General features: G+C 42.8%; 1 protein-coding gene across 16 annotated transcripts in view; it reads right to left on the bottom strand.

The window, feature by feature from the left end:
• The window catches only part of APBB2 (amyloid beta precursor protein binding family B member 2), a 382,829-nt gene that overhangs the window by 227,028 nt on the left and 138,577 nt on the right, over positions 1–17,224 (bottom strand). For 12 of the 16 annotated variants that reach the window (XM_061419976.1, XM_061419963.1, XM_061419979.1 and 9 more), the window contains one exon: positions 11,513–11,632. The exons of 3 other annotated variants lie outside the window; for them this stretch is intronic. The gene's annotated coding sequence lies outside the window, so the exon portion shown is untranslated. Of the gene's footprint in view, positions 1–11,512; positions 11,633–14,279; positions 14,383–17,224 lie in introns of those variants that run through there. One more of the 16 variants, XM_061419967.1, reaches the window with a different exon arrangement.

A 17,224-nucleotide genomic window follows, 5' to 3' on the forward strand; every position in this document is an offset into this window, starting at 1 on the left:
TTTCATCCACTTTAGGATTTTTTTTTTTTTCCTACAAGGGTATCAGCCACTGATCTTTCAACAGCTGCTGTCCCCAGAAGGGGGCACTGGGGCCTTCAGCTGGGACCTGCAGTAGAGGTCTCAGAGAAGACCTGCCTGGCCACGATGGCCTTTCTCAGAAAGGAGGAGGAAAGAACACTGCTCTCAGCCCTGACCCGTGGACGGAGACCAGAACAGGGCGTTCCTCCCAACTCCGGATGCCCATTCACAAAGGAACACCACCGCCTCCTCCATCTCCAGCCGTGACCCACCCTCCCATCAAAACCTAAGGGCAGACAGGAAAGCGGAAGGCAAAGATCACTTCCAGAGAAGCTGAAACAAAGGTGACCCCCACCCATCATCTCTCCTGTTCTCCCACCCAATATTATTACACTGGGAAGAGGACAAGCAGCCTCAGAACTGTGAAGGTCACGAAGTGAATTAAAAATAACCGCTTAGACCTACTGTGAACCCAAAACCAGGCTAATACCGATGAGCTCGGGAGGGTACATAAACTCTGACATTTGTTTGGACACACTAACATTTTAGGGATCTTTTTCCCCAGACAGTTTTACCAGTGAGAAAAGAGGGCTCTGCACAAATAAATCATCACCTTCCCATCAAATCTCCTTCTCAATCTCCCTGATCCAGTTAGGCAGACAGCCAAGCAATATCTCAGTCATCTGTGACTCTGTCCCTGCCCAGCCCCCGTATGCAATTGGGGACCTGGCACCACTGATCCATCTCAGAAGCTCCTGGAATTCTCCTCCTTTCATTTCCACACCAAGCTTTTATTACTCTCCTGGAAGCCTTCAATCATCCCCTGATCGCCCTTCTGCCCTCATTCCAGTCCTCCTGCCCCCTGCTACCGATCCATCTTCTGAAGAGAATTCATCCCCTTTATCACCACCAGACCACATTCCCAGCGATTAAAAGTAGGACTCTAGGGCCAGACATGGGTTTGAATCCTGTCTCCATCACGTCCTCCCATCAGTGTCTCTTTGGGTTAAGTCATCTAACCTCCCAGTGCCTCAGTTTCCTCAAGTGTAAAATGGAGATGAGAGTGCCTATTATCAAAGGCTTCTAGTGGGAATTAAACAGGCGAGGGCAGGTGAAGTACTCAGAATGCTGGTGGTAGAGTCAGGGCTATGTCAGTGTTAGCTATTATCATCATCAGTATTATTTTAAGAGCACCCCACTGGCTCCCAAATACAATCCCCACTCCACTGATGGGCTCTCGAGGTACTCCATGCACTGGCCCAAACTGGCCTGAACTTGTCCCTGATCTCCTCTACCGCATGGCCCCAAAGGGCTGCCAGACTGGGCTCTGCACTCTTTCCTAAACTGCCTGAAATCATCCACCCCCAGGCTCCTACCAGTGCTCTGCCTGGGACTCCCTGCCTCCCACCAGTGCCTGTCAAGCCCTCACCAGCCCTTAAGGATGAGCCCAAAAGCAAACTCACCCAAGGTCATCTATCTGCCATCTGGAGTCCAACATACAGCACTGAAGATGTTAGAGTCTAGAAAGTTTCATGGTCCTGATCCTACCTGCCCAAGAGTTATTAATCCTTTCTAGTCCACCTGAAAGAAACAACCTTCGTCCTCTCTGGGCTTCAGTTTCCTATCTGTAAAATGAAGAAGTCAGAACAGATGGCTTAAAAACCCTTCTTCTGAAGGCCCTTGGATTACACAAACACTGTTTCCTTGTTTCTTTGGGGAAATCTTTCATTAAAGAAGAGGGTGCACAGGGTAACCACATGTATTATTATTTTTTAAATGAATGACTAATTGTTATAGGTCAAGTTCTAAGGTTATGAAAAGAGTGGGATTTTATTAGATGATGTCTAAAACTCCTTTCCGGTTATAATTTGACGACCCTATGACTTACAGTCCCTTTTTTTCCTAACTGCTTAGAATACAATTTCATTTTATACTTTATATTATTCTCCATGATGCATACCAGAGAGCCATTTCTATTTTCCCCATGGAAAACAACGTGCTACACCCAAAGGCCAAGACAGTTAAAAATAAAATCCAAATTATTTCCCCTATCCTTCAATTCAGCAATCGAAAATTCCAGAGGAAGTGTTTTTTTTTTTTTTCCCCATATAAATACAGAACAGCCCCCAAATTTCTTGAAACCACCAGGGTGGAACTTAGCCATAAAAAAGTTTGAAAAGCAGCAGAGAATTTAATAAGACCATTACCCTGAAATCCAATAAAGCCTGTTGGAGCTTCACATTTTTAAGAAATCAGACTATTTATGCTATTACCTCTAGTACTATTATAGTTTCCTACAAAGCCATAAATACACACAATGTAGTTCACCAGAACACTGACTAAGAGCATCATAAAAAAGACCATAAGGAAGATACTGGCCATGAAGTATGGCTCCGTGATACCTGCTGCAGCAGGCTCACACAGACAAGTTCATTTATTTTGAAAATTATATTTCTAAGGCCACAACTCATCACTTTCAAACTTTTAATAGAAGTTAAAATTTCCTTTTCAGAAACTGTTTTCCCATAGGCTAAAGGTCATACTGAATATCAAGGGGAGTTATACAGCTGTCACAGTGCACGGGACAAAGCTGATAACACCACGTCTTCATATTTGCTTCAGTTAGCACTGAGTTCACCTTCAAGTATCAGAAACCTAACAAACATTGGATTCAACACACTGGAAGTGGTGGGAAGGCTCAGGGCTGCTAGTGTTGGTTCGACAAGAACAATGTCAGAGCAGGTATCTTTGTGAAGCTCTTGGCTTTTCCTTTCTGCTTGTTACCTTGTGGCGACATAAGGGTTGCTGTGCACTCACACGTCTTATCAGCACTTGAGGCAGAAAGCAGAGGAAAGCAAGGGATGGTACAGACAGGCTCATTTGTCAGGTTTCAGCAGAACAGTAAGTCTTTCTCAAAAATCCCATCCCCATCCCAGTGGAATAATTCTCAGGTCCCATTGACCAGGACTAGGTCACATGGCCAACATTGGCTACAAGGAATGCTCAGAAGTCAGGAGTCAGAACTGGCATGTGTCTGAGGCTGATCACCACACCACCCTGAATTAAATCCAGGTTCTAATAGTGAAAATGGAGCAGGATACAGGTACTGAGTGAGTGAGCAATTAATTGCATCTCCATTTTGAGTCTCCATCCCAGAAACAAGAAAGTCATTCATGGACTAGAGAAGGTAATTAATTACAATATTTCCAAAGTGTCTTCTGCTCCCCACACCAAAAGCGTCTACTACATATAAAGTAAATTTGAATTTTATAAATTCAAGGCCTATATAAAAGCAAACAAACAAAAACTGTCTCATCTTTAGGTTTGTATGCTTTGGAATTTCTCCCTGTATGTAAGCAGGTATAAATTGGCAGTGAAAAGGCTAAAATGTAGCCATCAAGTCTTGCTGTTGTGAAGCCTGATCACAACCCAAACACTAAAAAGCTTTATCTCAGGTGGGGTTCATCTTCCCCCAGCCAGAAAAGCCATATTAGCTGCAGCTCAAATGCTCAAGGTACCAGATGAGGGAAAAGCATTCTAAATGTTCTTTCCCCACCTTACTTCTCCTCTGCTCTCAGCCTCCCCCCTTCCCCTGCCTGGTCAAACAGGTGCATCTGTTTACCCCCCTGGATCTCCCATGGGACCAGGCCACCCATCAATTTAATGTTCAGTGGGTTCCCACTGCTCTGAGGAAATGATCTAAACCCCTCACCAAGGCCCTAGAGTCTGCTTTAGCCCCGCCTCCTTCCCCATCCTCATACCCCACCAAGTCCACCACGCTCCTATGCCGGGCCCACGCAGACTCCCTTTCTACCCCTTGAACTGTCTGTACTCCCACAGCCTGCACTGGGCTTTTCTCATTATCCACGTGGCTAGGCTCGTCCCCTCCTTCAGATCACAGATCAAATGCCACTTCTTCAGGAACATCTTTCCCTATGTCACTCCATGTCACGTGGGCCCTGCTCACTAACTCTCCATCATGCTACTGACTCCTCCACAGTATGTCCCACAGTCCATAATTATGTTCCCTGTCAGGTAGCTTCTCCACTCTCTGTCTCCATCACCAGGATGAATGGAAGTTCCCAGGGAATGGTGACCTTACCCACCTTATTCAGGGCTGTAGCCTCAGAGCCCAGCATCCAGCAAGTGCTCCAGACCGCTTCCTCTGCCCCTGCTTCTAGGACGGGCTGATGCGGCTGACCTCTAACTCCCGTCTGCATCGCTAACACTCCAGCTGGTGGTTTAATCACTCAGTCATGTCTGACCCTTTGCAACCCCATGGACTGTAGCCTCACAAGCTCCTCTGTTCATGGGATTTTCCAGTACTGGAGTGGGTTGCCATTCCCTTCTCCAGGGGATCTTCCTGACCCAGGGATCAAACGCATCTCCTGCTTTAGCAGGTGGATTCTTTACCACTGAGCCACCAGGGAAGCCCAACACCTCCATGTGGCCACCAAACAGACATGGCATCCTCAGAACCTGCTCCTCTGCAATCTGGACCCTGGAATTCTCTCTCTCACCAATAACATCTCTTGCTTGTAACCCTTTCCTACTCTCACATTGACCAGAGCAGGCAGCACAGTGGTTAAGAGCACACACCCAGGAGCTTGACTCTGGAGTTCAAATCCCAACTATACCACTTACTATGTAACCTTAAATAAGTTACTTATCTCATCTGTGCCTCAGTGTCCTTGTCTGTAACTGAGTGATAACAGTAGCATCTATGTCACAGAGACTTGTTGGAGGATTACAAGAACACACCTGAAGTGCTCAGAATAGTGTCTGGCTATTTAAGTGTCAGTCATCAATAGTAACAAAAATAGGCATTATTATGAACGTGCTTTGTTCTCACCAGGCTATGCACTCCAATGGACCTGTACTGTGTGACGATATCCCATTTCACATGCCCTTCAAATGCCACCCATGGCACCCGCAATCCCATAGCTGCTCTGCCATCTACATGATCAGAATCAGACCTATTCCCAAACCTTTGTGTCTGATCGGAGAAAGATGTTCTCTACATTTGATTTTTAGATCTTGAACTTCACTGATTACACATATCTTTACTAGCCTTCCTCTCCTCTAAATTGCTACATCACACAATTTGAGTCTACCCGATGCAGTTACTACCTTTAGTCATGTCTGCCTATGAAAACATCAACTCTTTAAGGACCATATGTAACTGTTCTCAACCCTCCAGAAAAGCCAGCACAGCATTTAGGAGTGCAGCAGGTGTAGCATCAGTGCATCTGTTGACTGGCTCTGATCACCTGTCCAGTCTTAACTCCACTCTGTCACTCAACCAGAAAAAAAAAAAGAGAAGTCTACTTTGGTGACTCAGATGCTAAAGAATTTGCCTATAACACGGGAGACCCAGGTTCCATCCTTGGGTCTGGAAGAGTCCCTGGAGAAGTAAATGGCTACCCACTCCAGTATACCTGGATGATGAATCCCATGGCCAAAGGAACCTAGGGGGCTGCAGTCCATGGGGCTGCAAAGAGTTGGACACAACTGAGTGACAAAGTTTTGCTTAAATTGGACCCTTCAGTGTGAAAAACAGTGACTTTAAAAAAAAAAAAAAAAAACTCTTCTATCTGCTGATGTTCAGGAAACCCTCTTTACCCCTAACCAAGCCCCAGTCACAAGGATAAGATGGTAGCAGATATGCATGATTTAGCCAAGTCATGGTGGATTTATTGGTATCAAACTCCAAATGAGCAATATGTAACTTAAGCTTTTTGAGGAATGTTCTTGTACTCTAAGAGACGGGGATCAACTGTTTTTCTTCTCATAATTGGACAGTCCCAAGAAAGAACTCAAAGGAGAAATCAAGAGTAAGCCCATGGATTTAAGTATTTTCCATAAAACTGAGAGAGAGAAAATGACTAAAAAGTCTAAACATAGCTTTAACAAAACATTCTTAACAGACTATTCAAATAGCTTGCTAGTTTCTATTTCTATATACTCTATTATCTATCCATCCATCCACCCACATTCTCATACAAGGAAGGTCTAGAAGGTACAGATGCTAACAACACACTTGTGAGTCTGACCTATCTTGTGAGTCTGATATATACCAAGTCATTCCTTTCAGAATTCTATGGGTTTCATTATGCACTGGTTTTCATGACCGTCATTCAGTTCACCCAAGTTCACTTCCCCAAAGAACAATGTCAAATTTGCACAAATGAGCAAATGTCCAAGAAACCTGGAAAAACAATTCTATTTGCTTTGGCTTCAAAATTGCCCCATAAAGTTGCTTATTTCTCTTCTTTCCTTTCCAGAAGCTCCCATAAGATGGGTCTTAATGCCCCAGTCTGGCTGGGACATTTTCGCCCAGTTACTCCCCTAGCAGAGTGCTGTGGCCACCTCCCCAAGGATAACACACCCTTCTTATCTCTCCCTGAGTCAAAGCCTGCCCACGTAGCCAGAAGGCTATCCATCCCCACCAACCCAATCCTCTTCACATGGGGTGTGAGGAAAAGGCTGCTCAGAACCCCTACAGTTATCCTAGACATGCAGGTACTCACTACACTCTACCAACAGGTTCCCCTTGCTGCAAGAAAGCTAGTGTTTGGAAAGAGAAATGGGACGCACACTCAGCTCTCCAAGAACTATTCTGCCATGTTTTTCAGAGTCTCCTTCTGCAACCAACACAGACGCCAAGCGGGCTTCCTTCCAGGATGTTGACTCCTACCACTGAAGACCTGACATGAGGCTACTTCATTCCCTTCTCCCTGTTCCTGCAGAGGAAAGCACTAGATCCACAGCATCCTTGTGAAAGGAGAACTTTTTTTTATGACAACAAAACAAGACCTCAAATCTCTAGCTTGGAGGAAACAGATTAGAGAAGGATTTTTAAAAAAGAAAAATACCTACAAAGAAAGGATTTTTAACTTGGACGACTGAAGTTTGGACAATTCTTCTTCAGAGAAAGATAAATATATAGAAGTAACCTTTCTTTATTACTCATAAAGTCAAGATAGACCCTTACTTACTAGGACATGAAATATGTTTCCATATTTATAAATAACCTAAAAATACTGCTAGGAGACAGGCCTCATAAAACAATTTCACAGCTTTGGTTCACATAACATCTGACAATCTACAGCCTAACCTACTGATTTCGAGCTGTGCACGGAAAGTGGTATTCCACGAAGAATGAGGTGTCCATCATTGAGACTGCAGCTCACTAAACTACACAAGTGTGGTTACTCAGGTACAAGGCAACTGAGTAAAAGGATCTGCAGAACACCCATCCGCTGAAGTAATATTTATTTAACTCCTACTTCTATTTAAAGTTCTAAGGAAATAGGGATTATAATCAGATGATTCAAAAGGCTTAAAAATCCTTTAATCAGACTGCAGCGGTAAAGTTTATAGTCAATATGGTAAGCAAAGATGACAAAACTGAATAAGATCTAACAACTTTTTAAGTACAAAGAAAACAAGTCAAAATCATGAGAAATAAATCCCTGGGCCAGAACTGAAAATGGAAATCAGAGTCAGTGGAGAAAGCTGAAGCTTTGAAGACTTAAAGGCTACTAGAGTTACTATCGGAGAAGGCAATGGCAATCCACTCCAGTGTTCTTGCCTGGAGAATCCCATGGGCGGAGGAGCCTGGTGGGCTGCCGTCTATGGGGTTGCACAGAGTCGGACACGAAGCGACTTAGCAGCAGTAGCAGCAGCAGCAGAGTTACTATATGATCCAGCAATCCCACTTCAGGGCATATATCTAGAGAAAACCCTAATTCTAAAAGATACATGCACCCCAAAGTTCACTGCAGAACTATTTACAATAGCCAAGACATGGAAACAAAAATGTCCATCAGCACAGGAATGGCTAAAGAAAACATGATGTGTATATACAATGGAATATTACTCAGCCATGAGCTTCCCAGCTGGCGAAATGGCAAAGAATCTGCCTACCAATGCAGGAGTTGCAAGAGGTAGGGGTTTGATCCCTGGGTTGAGAGCATCCCCTGGAGAAGGAAATGGCAACCTACTCCAGTATTCTTGTCTGGAAACTTCCATGGACAGAGGAGTCTGGTGGACTGCAATTCACAGGGTCACAAAGATTTGGACACAACTAAGCACCCATGCATTACTCAGCTATAAAAAAAAGAATGAAATAATGCCATTTGCAACAACATGGATGAACCTATCATGCTAAGTGAAGTTAGTCAGACAAAGACAAACATCATATATCACTTATATGTGGAACCTAAAAATTTGGTACAAATGACTTATTTACAAAACAGTGCTGCAATTCATGGGGTCGAAAAGAGTCGGACACGACTGAGTGACTGAACTGAACTGAACAGACTCACAGACTTAGAAAACAAACTTATAGTTACCAAAGGGGAAAGATGCGGGGGAGGGATAAATTAGGAATTTGGGATTAACACATACATACTGCTGCTGCTGCTAAGTCACTTCAGTCGTGTCCGATTCTGTGCGACCCCATAGACTGCAGCTCACCAGGCTCCCCCGTCCCTGGGATTCTCCAGGCAAGAACACTGGAGTGGGTTGCCATTTCCTTCTCTAACGCATGAAAGTGAAAAGTGAAAGGGAAGTCACTCAGTCATGTCCGACTCTTAGTGACCCCATGGACTGCAGCCCACCAGGCTCCTCCATCCATGGGATTTTCCAGGCAAGAGTACTGGAACACATACACACTACTATATATAAAATAATCAATACAAACATGCTGCTGCTAAATTGCTTCAGTCGAACATGCTGCTATATATAAAATAGATAATACTGTAGAGCACAGGGAACTCTATGCAATGTTCTATAATTACCTACATGGGAAAAGAATCTGAAAAAGAATGGATTTATGTATATGTATAACTGATTCACTTTGCTGTACACCAGAATCTAACACAACACTGTAGAACAACTATCTTCCAATATAAAATAAAAATTAAATTAAAAATTTCTATATTAAACATATATTACTTGCATGATTTTTAAAGCGCTGTTTCTATATTATTATACTCTTTCTATCTGAAGTTCTCTCTTAGGGCCTTCAGATTACCTGTAATTACTGGGTTCAAATAATGGATAAGAAAAGGAGATTTGAGACAGATACCAGCATCATTTGATGCTGAATCTTTTAGGCTTCTAAGACCATATTACTGAAAGATATGGTGTGGAGAACAGATAAGTGGACAATATCTAAATAAGTGATCACCCAAGTGATGACCAGGTCACTAGAAAGTCTGGCGGGAGGAAAGAACACAAGCAGAAGGCAGTAAATCTGGGCTCAAACTGCAACTCTGCCCTGTCGAGTTACTCTGTTGCTTCAAGCCTCAGTTTTCTCATCTGTAAAGTGAGGATGATAATATGAACTTTTCAAAGCATATCCCCCTTGAAGCGAAGAATTTCTAGCAATTTCATGATACAGCGACTGGCACAGAGTAGAAGAACAAACAAAATCCATGTCTTTCATTGCTGAGAACAGAGGAAGTCAAGGAGAGAAGGCCAAAAGAAATAATCATATGTGCCTAATACTGTTGAAACTTTTTAAATGGCAATTCCTTAAGAAAGGGGGGAAGTGTCCACAACTGTGAGTGGGAGAGAAGGGAGGGCAGGAGAGCCAGGGCAGGCGAGCAGTCCGGGGCCCAGCACACTGATGGTCCTCGAGGCCTGGCTCACACCCTCTTGGGCTTGGCCCAAATGAGCAGGTCAACACTTGTGAATTTCCTAAGGTAATTCACTTCTTCTGCCCCAAGAACCCACATTTTAAAATTTTAACCATTTTAAAGGAAGAATTTCCTCGAAATATATCAGACTGAACCATAAGCAATCATAGGCTTCCCTCGTGGCTCAGTTGGTAAAGAATCTGCCTGCAGTGCAGGAGACCTAGGTTCAGTCCCTGGGTGGGGAAGATCCTCTGGAAAAGGGAATGGTTACCTACTTCAGTATTCTTGCCTGGAGAATTCCATGGCCAGAGGAGCCTGGTGGGCTATAATCCATGGGGTCACAGAGTCAGACATGATGTGGCAACTAAACCATCACATAAGCAATCAGCATTTTTGTAGGTCAAAAACAGCTGAATATTAACAATTTCATATGGTTCAATAGTAGTACATGCCTTCAAAATATTTCTATGGCAGAGATAGGCAACATTTTTTCTTAACAGGTCAAATTGTAGATATTTTAGGCTCTGAGGGCCAAGAAGCAAAAACAGAGATTAGGCAGGTAGCCATTCAAAAATATAAAAACCCTTGTTAGTCCCTACAAAAACAGGAATGGGCTGGATTTGACTCAAGGGCCACCCTTTGCCAATCTCCGTTTTACAGTATCACAAGGGTAAACTTTTTCTGATTATGTTCACTATGAAAATCGCTAATTTTAGGGTAATACAGTGATGCCCTTGAAGGATACGAAAGTGGATGTGTAAAGGCCATTGCTCCCACCCAGTGGCTTTAACGCTGGTGTGCTTGGTCTGAGCCCCAACTCTGCTGTCAGCTCTCCCTTCCGCTACTTCTTCTAATGACCTGGCTTATTTTAGAAGCAATTGTCTGGGGGAAGGGTTGAGGGTGGTTCTAACTTTTCTATGAAGGCAAAAAAAAAAAAAAAGGAAATGTACAAGGAAATGGGGCTTAAGGGTGACTACGAATAAACATAACTACAGGATGGGGAGCACAAGCACTCCAAGGAATTGCCCAAAACACATCCCTGATTTGAAGCCAAAACTCCAGAGGTCCAAAGGATGCAAAAAAAAAAAAAAAAAAAGTAAATACCTAAAGAGCTGGCCTAAGGTTTAGAGACTAAAGGGGGCAAAAAATAAGTCTGAGACAGACTATACTTTATAGAAATAAGAGATCATTAAATGCGCAACGACCATGTTTCTACTAAGTTAATCAGAGTGGGATCAAACAGGAAAAGGCTGCATTTGTGGACATTCCCAAAAGACTAATACTGGAAAAAGGGAACTGTTGTGAGACACAGTAAGTCATCACTGGGGGAATCAACACTTTCCTCCTGTGGAGAATGGTAAGATATTAGAGTTGGGAACTCTCTCACCAACATGTATTCAACAGTGACATACCCTGAGGACCTCTTCCAGGTCCATGAATTTTTTTATTTCAAAGGTATTTTTTAAGTCACTGGGAAGTGTTTCTAATTTACGGCATTGCTATTGTTTCAAATATTATATATTGCAATGAAAAAGGAAAGCTTCAACAAACAAGCAGAAAAAAAAAACAAAACCTATGTGTAAGTGGATATACTGAAACAGAAAAGAGAAACTGCTGATACACACTTCTGGTCTGTCTTATAGGGCCACTGATTCATAAAAATCCTAATTTAGGTAACATTTTCCATCATTCAATATTAAAAACTTACCCTAGAGCAATCCATTCTCCTGCATTTCTGAATACTCTCATGTATATCTTATAAACCGTCACCAGTTCAGTACCCTGCTATATTCTACACGGAAAATTAAAGGGGGTTAAAAAAAGAGAGAGACAAATCCCATACGTACATGAGCTGCCTGGATGACAGTGAGCCTCTGGGTACCGTCTGCCCATAGCGACGACCAGTCAGCACATTGTCAGGGACCCCGGCAGTTTCCAAGTACTCAGGAAAGACTGAGATGGTTAAGCTGTTATAGGAGGGAGACAAAAAAAAAAAAAAAGAGAAAAAAAAAAAGATTTAGGATAATGATTGCATTTTTTTTTCATTAAAATGCTAATGATGACCACAAATTTCCAGATAACCAGGTTGATGAATTATTCATGGTCACATCCAAGATGAAGTCTCCCTGCCACTGCCGGAAGGCCCAGAGCATGCTGATAATTAGCATGTGGGCCCTCTACTGAGTGTGACAGAAGTACAGGTGACCACAAGTCTGTCCATCAGTGCTGGCCCTCACTGGCCCTCTTGAGAAAACGAGATGACCCCACCCACACTGACGCTTTCTCATCTCACTCTTCCTTCACATCAAGGAATAGCACTAGCCTGGCTCTTTGTTGTGACATCTAAACTCATACCCTATAAAAACTTGAAAAGCTTGAAAGGAGACATGAGATTTTCTGTATTGAGCAAAAAAAAATATCCAATTTTTAAAAACTTTTCATTGAAGTAAAACATACAGAAAATGACACATACCACACATGGACAGCTCAATGAATTTTCTTAAACTGAACACCAGATCAAAACCCAGAACATTATCAGGACCCCAGAAGCCCCACTTCATGCCCCCTTGTAAAGGTACTACTCTGCATGAATTACTTTTGCCCAGTTTTGTAGACAAATTGATTCAATGTCCTTATCAATTTTTCACTTAAAAATCATTCATTGGACACCTCCTATATGTGAAGCACTGTGCCAGGCTCGAGAGCTACAGAGATAAGACACTGTCTCTGTCTTTAAGGAAAGCAAAGTCTATTGGGACCGAGAAACACACACAAATGATCCCCAAAGGGCAGTGGGATGCACACAGTGACTCAGATTCATGGCAAGCAGCCCAGAAATAGAGAAGCAGGGAAGACTTTCAAATACAAGGGAGCCTAGCATGTCCTCAGGCTGAGTAGGACTCAGCCAAGCTGGGAGTGGGAGACCGGACAACGGAAAAGGCAGAAGTAAGAAACTGCATAGCATAACTCAGTGTTGCTAGACTCTCCAGGGTGAAGCCAGGAAAGAAGCTGGAGCCAGACCGCACCCTTGTATACAAATTCAAAACCTTTGAACTGGCTGCAGAGAGCCACTGAGGGATCAGATCTGAGTTTCAGATCCATTACTTTCTGGATGGATTCACCGAGGGCAGAGCAGAGGCAAGGAGACCAGTAGGGACAGTTTGGTTGTCAGGTAGGAGAGGAACGGGTAAGATTAGGGCATGGAGGTAGGTGGTGAAGGAAAAAGGGGAGAAGAGTTAGTACTTGAAACATCCAGATACTAAAAGCAGAACAACATGGTACTTGACTCCATGTGGGTGGATGACAGCAACAATAGAGGTAAAGAATACTAGTGAATGAATGAGTTTAATAAGGAAGACAGTGGGTTTAGTTTGGTGCGTTAGAAACTGAGATGTAGAAGATTTGGGTGAGGACTTCCAGATATTCTTGTGTGTGAAGGTTGGCAAAGAAACCTGAGCAGAACATAAAAGTGGTTATTACATAGAAAGTAGCAGAAATTAGATTAGCAGGTGAGATCACTGAGGGAATATGGGTAGAGGGAGACAACTGGAGGATTAGTGCTAAAAGCAGAAGCCTAGAGAACACAATGATAGGGAGAGGAAAAAGACATTGTGAAAAAGACCAAAGAAGACAGTCAGAGAGGTACCACGGAAGACAATGAGATGATTAAAGACAAGAAATGAAAAATACAGCTTTGGATTTGACACTTCAGCAGCCATGGGCCACCTTGATTGAAGGTGGTTTCATTGAGGTGGTGGAGGCAGAGATAACAGAGCAAGTGAGAGAAGAGAAAGGAGAATGAGCAGTTGTTGGAAGAGACTGGTGCTAATGGAAGTCGACTGATTAGCTGAAGGAATCAGTAGAGAGAGAAAGGGTGAGCGTTCAAGAGGGAGAGATAAGAACAGGATAATGACCCAAAGAAGGGTAAAAGGGTTAGGATGACAAATGAAAGAGCTGACCTTAAGAGGAAGTGGAATCTACAACTCTCTGACATTAGAAGAATAGTAGAACTAAAAGAATAAAACAAATCTGGTTATGGTAAGTTTGAAGGTAACAGCATTGGTGGGATATTAGAGGCAATGGACCAAATGACATCAACATTGTAGACAAAATAGTTGCCATGTCTCTTTGCGAAGAATAAGTTGACACAAATGGTTTGATGCCACAGATCCTGAAAATCTTGATATTGGGCTATCCTCTAAAATTAAAGTAGCCTAACCCTGTTTTAAGGTAAATAAACATAGCCAGTACGAATCAAGACAGGAAGGGGCATTTGCAAGATCAGCACACCCACAGCAGAACCTATTAGTACTAAAAGAAACAGCACACGAGCAAAAGATTCAGATGAATTCACCTCTTAAAATGATTTTTGATCTCAGCGCCAAGCTTTCCAAAGATTTACACATAGTTTCATTAAGTGAAACCACGACCCACTATCTTACAGGCTTCTTAAGATGCTCCCATTCAGACTAATCTAATGAGAATGAAGTCATGGCATCTGAAAGAAAAGGCAAGAGGAGGAGGCTGGCGCTGGCAGTGGCACCTGCCCGTGATTTCCTAGTGAAATGTCCCTTAAGATGTCACCCTGCTCCAGTCTCTTGCCCACGCTCCCACCTCAGCTTCTGGCAAGTCTGGAAGTGGGTGGAGTAGCTTGGCTCTTGAAAAGAGCTCCAACAATGCCAAGTGTAGCAAGGTTCATTAGAAAGTCTAATGCGATGGAAAACACCTTATAAAGTAGCTTTTCTGTTCTCCAAGCAACCTTTGTGATCTCACAAACTCCAAGGCCGCTCCGGAACTAGTCCGTTTTGGTTACGTGACCATATCTACCGGCCATCGTTGGAGGATGACAGAATATCAGAATTGTAGATAAACACATGATTATCCTTAAAGTCAGCCAGAACAGAGAAGGTTACGGAGCCATGAGATGCCTATGGACTGTGTCATTCATCTCTGCATCCCTGGGGCACAGGGGATATAGCAAGCAGTCCATAAATATGGAATCAATCGATAAACCAATATATAAGTGAAGAGTTCTCACAACCAGGAGATAAAGAGGCCAATTAAATGGTGAGGACAGAATTACTCCTTCTATTCCTTCTTTTCCCACCCTGATGCCAGAGCCAAGCTGCAAATCGCTTTCAATCGCACTCACTTTCCTTTCCATAGAAGAAACTCTTTATGAACTCATAAATAAATATTGTGTAAGTAAGAGAGTTCAGAAATCATGAAAAACAATATGCCTCTTAAAAGGGAAAATAAGTAGGTGCAAACATTTTGTGCACACAAAGAAATAGAAATTGCCCACTTTACATCTGCCTTCTTTGTTATCCTTCAGTGAGAAGGACAGAACATCATTACTCTTAACAGCAGGGTGCCTCTCCTCCTACTGCTCACTCACACAAGCCACCCACTCAGCTTCAACCCACTGGGGCAACAGATCCTAATGAGATAATCAAGTCTCGCTTCCTTAAAAATTCTGATCCTGACATGGCTTTGTATTATTCATCATCTCACTTCTTTTACGGCACATAAGCTCCGAGGTATCACCGATCACAGTGAACACATTTCACACATGACAAGAAGCACACTGTAGTATTGTCTGGAGACAACTTTAAGGACAAAGTTCCCCAAAGGAAGGAATTGTAGGTGGTTGTTTTGTCTGTTAGTACGCACTCTGTGCTTCTGAACTGTTAAAAAATCACTCAGTAACTCGGTCCTGGAACACTGACTGTTTCTGCCCATCTGAATAGCAATATATAGAGAAGGAAACAGATCTAGAACATTACTATCTTTTTTCTATTCTTGATTAAGGATCTAGGAGACCAGGGCTTCCCTGGTGGGTCAGTGGTGAAGAATCCACCTGTCAATGCAGGAGACATGGGTTCGATCCCTGTTCCAGGAAGATCCCACATGCTGTGGAGCAACTAAACCCATGACCACAACGAAAGAGCCTGTGCTCTGGAGCCCACAAGCCACAATTACTGAGCCCTTGCACTGCAACTACTGAAGTCTGAGTACCCTAGAGCCTGCAACAAGAAGCCACCGCAATGAGAAACCAGAGCACCGCAACTAGAGAGTCGCCCCTGCTCACAGCAACTAGAGAAAAGCATGCACAGCCAAAAATACATTAATTATTCAAAAAGAGAAAAAAGAATCCAGGAGACCAAGATGAACAATACACTATTCACTTGAATGCAAGCCACCAAGGAGAGGAAAGGAATATTTATGCCAGTACACAAAGTGTTTAGTGTGCAACTTTTTAATTACTATATTTATGATACTATCCATAATATATTCACTAACACAAATGCTCTCTACAGGGACATTAATCCTCAACAAATACATTAACGCTTCCCTTCTCTCCCCCAAATTCTTATTATGCTGACATGGGGCAAAAATGCCAAGAATTCTCTCCAAAATAAACATTCTATGTCAACAAGCACTTGTTCTGCTATCTCCCTTTCTAACTATTTTATGATAACATAATCACTCTACTTAAGTACTTGCTGCTATTGCCCTAAAAGACAAATTTGTAAGCGAAATATTTTCCTAAAGGGCTTTGTTCAATGTAACATCTTTTTTGCTATGAAAGCGGGTTCAAGCTACTAGAAAGTTGCTTATGCTAAATTCTGTAACTCATAATTCTCTGGTATCATCCTGCATTATAATACTGTATAATTTCTGCTTTTTAGAAACCTCAAGGAGTAAGACATGATTATGATGAAGATTTTCATAATAGCTAAAGGGCGACCCATCTAAGTAATAAAACGGGTTTCATTTCAATCATATTGGATTTTTTTTTTTTTCCCTAAAAGATAATGCCTTCTCAGAGAGTCCAGAAAATGATTAGTCTCTGGTGGCACAGAATCATCAATATGACTATCAATTATCTTGCTCTATTAGAACATGAGAAATATTGACTGAGGAAAAGATGGGAGCCCTGTGGATACTAAGCAGATGTTCAATTTCTACCAGCATGAACTGGATGGGGAGTTCCTACCAAAGCAACAGGACATTCTGGGAACCAAAAGGAAGAGGCTGCTGAAATTCAAACACCAAGGAAAAGGAGACCCAAAGGTGAAATCTGAGTCACAGATCAAGGTCTAGGGCTAAGTGGAGTCAGGCTGAGTGGAAGATGAATGAATGGGACAAAGGGACAGGATGAAAGGCTGGCTCTATGTGGGTGCTGCTGGTAACCCACTGACCAGCGCCAGTGGTCAGGGGTCTGGCCAGTGGCAAAACCGCCTTTCCAGGCACAGAGGGATGTCTGCTCCTCCCCTCAAAGGTCACAAATGCAACATTTTGGGAGATGTTTTGCCTGCCAAGTTTGGTTATCTCCTCTCCCCTGCTATCAGGAGGTGAGTTTCATTACTGTTCAAGTATCAATCTTTCCCTTCCTCAAGTCGGCTGAGTTTGGAAACCAAATAAAATTTAAAAGCCTCAGAGAACTAAAACTTAAAATACCAAGTTTCACATAAGCTCTGAAGGACACAGTTCACATTCTGAACCCATACTTGGGCAGCCAAGATGTCTTTTTTGTTTATTCCTTGGTTCTTATA

Source organism: Bos javanicus, chromosome 6 (genome assembly GCF_032452875.1).
Source record: "Bos javanicus breed banteng chromosome 6, ARS-OSU_banteng_1.0, whole genome shotgun sequence".
Classification (NCBI taxonomy): domain Eukaryota; kingdom Metazoa; phylum Chordata; class Mammalia; order Artiodactyla; family Bovidae; genus Bos; species Bos javanicus.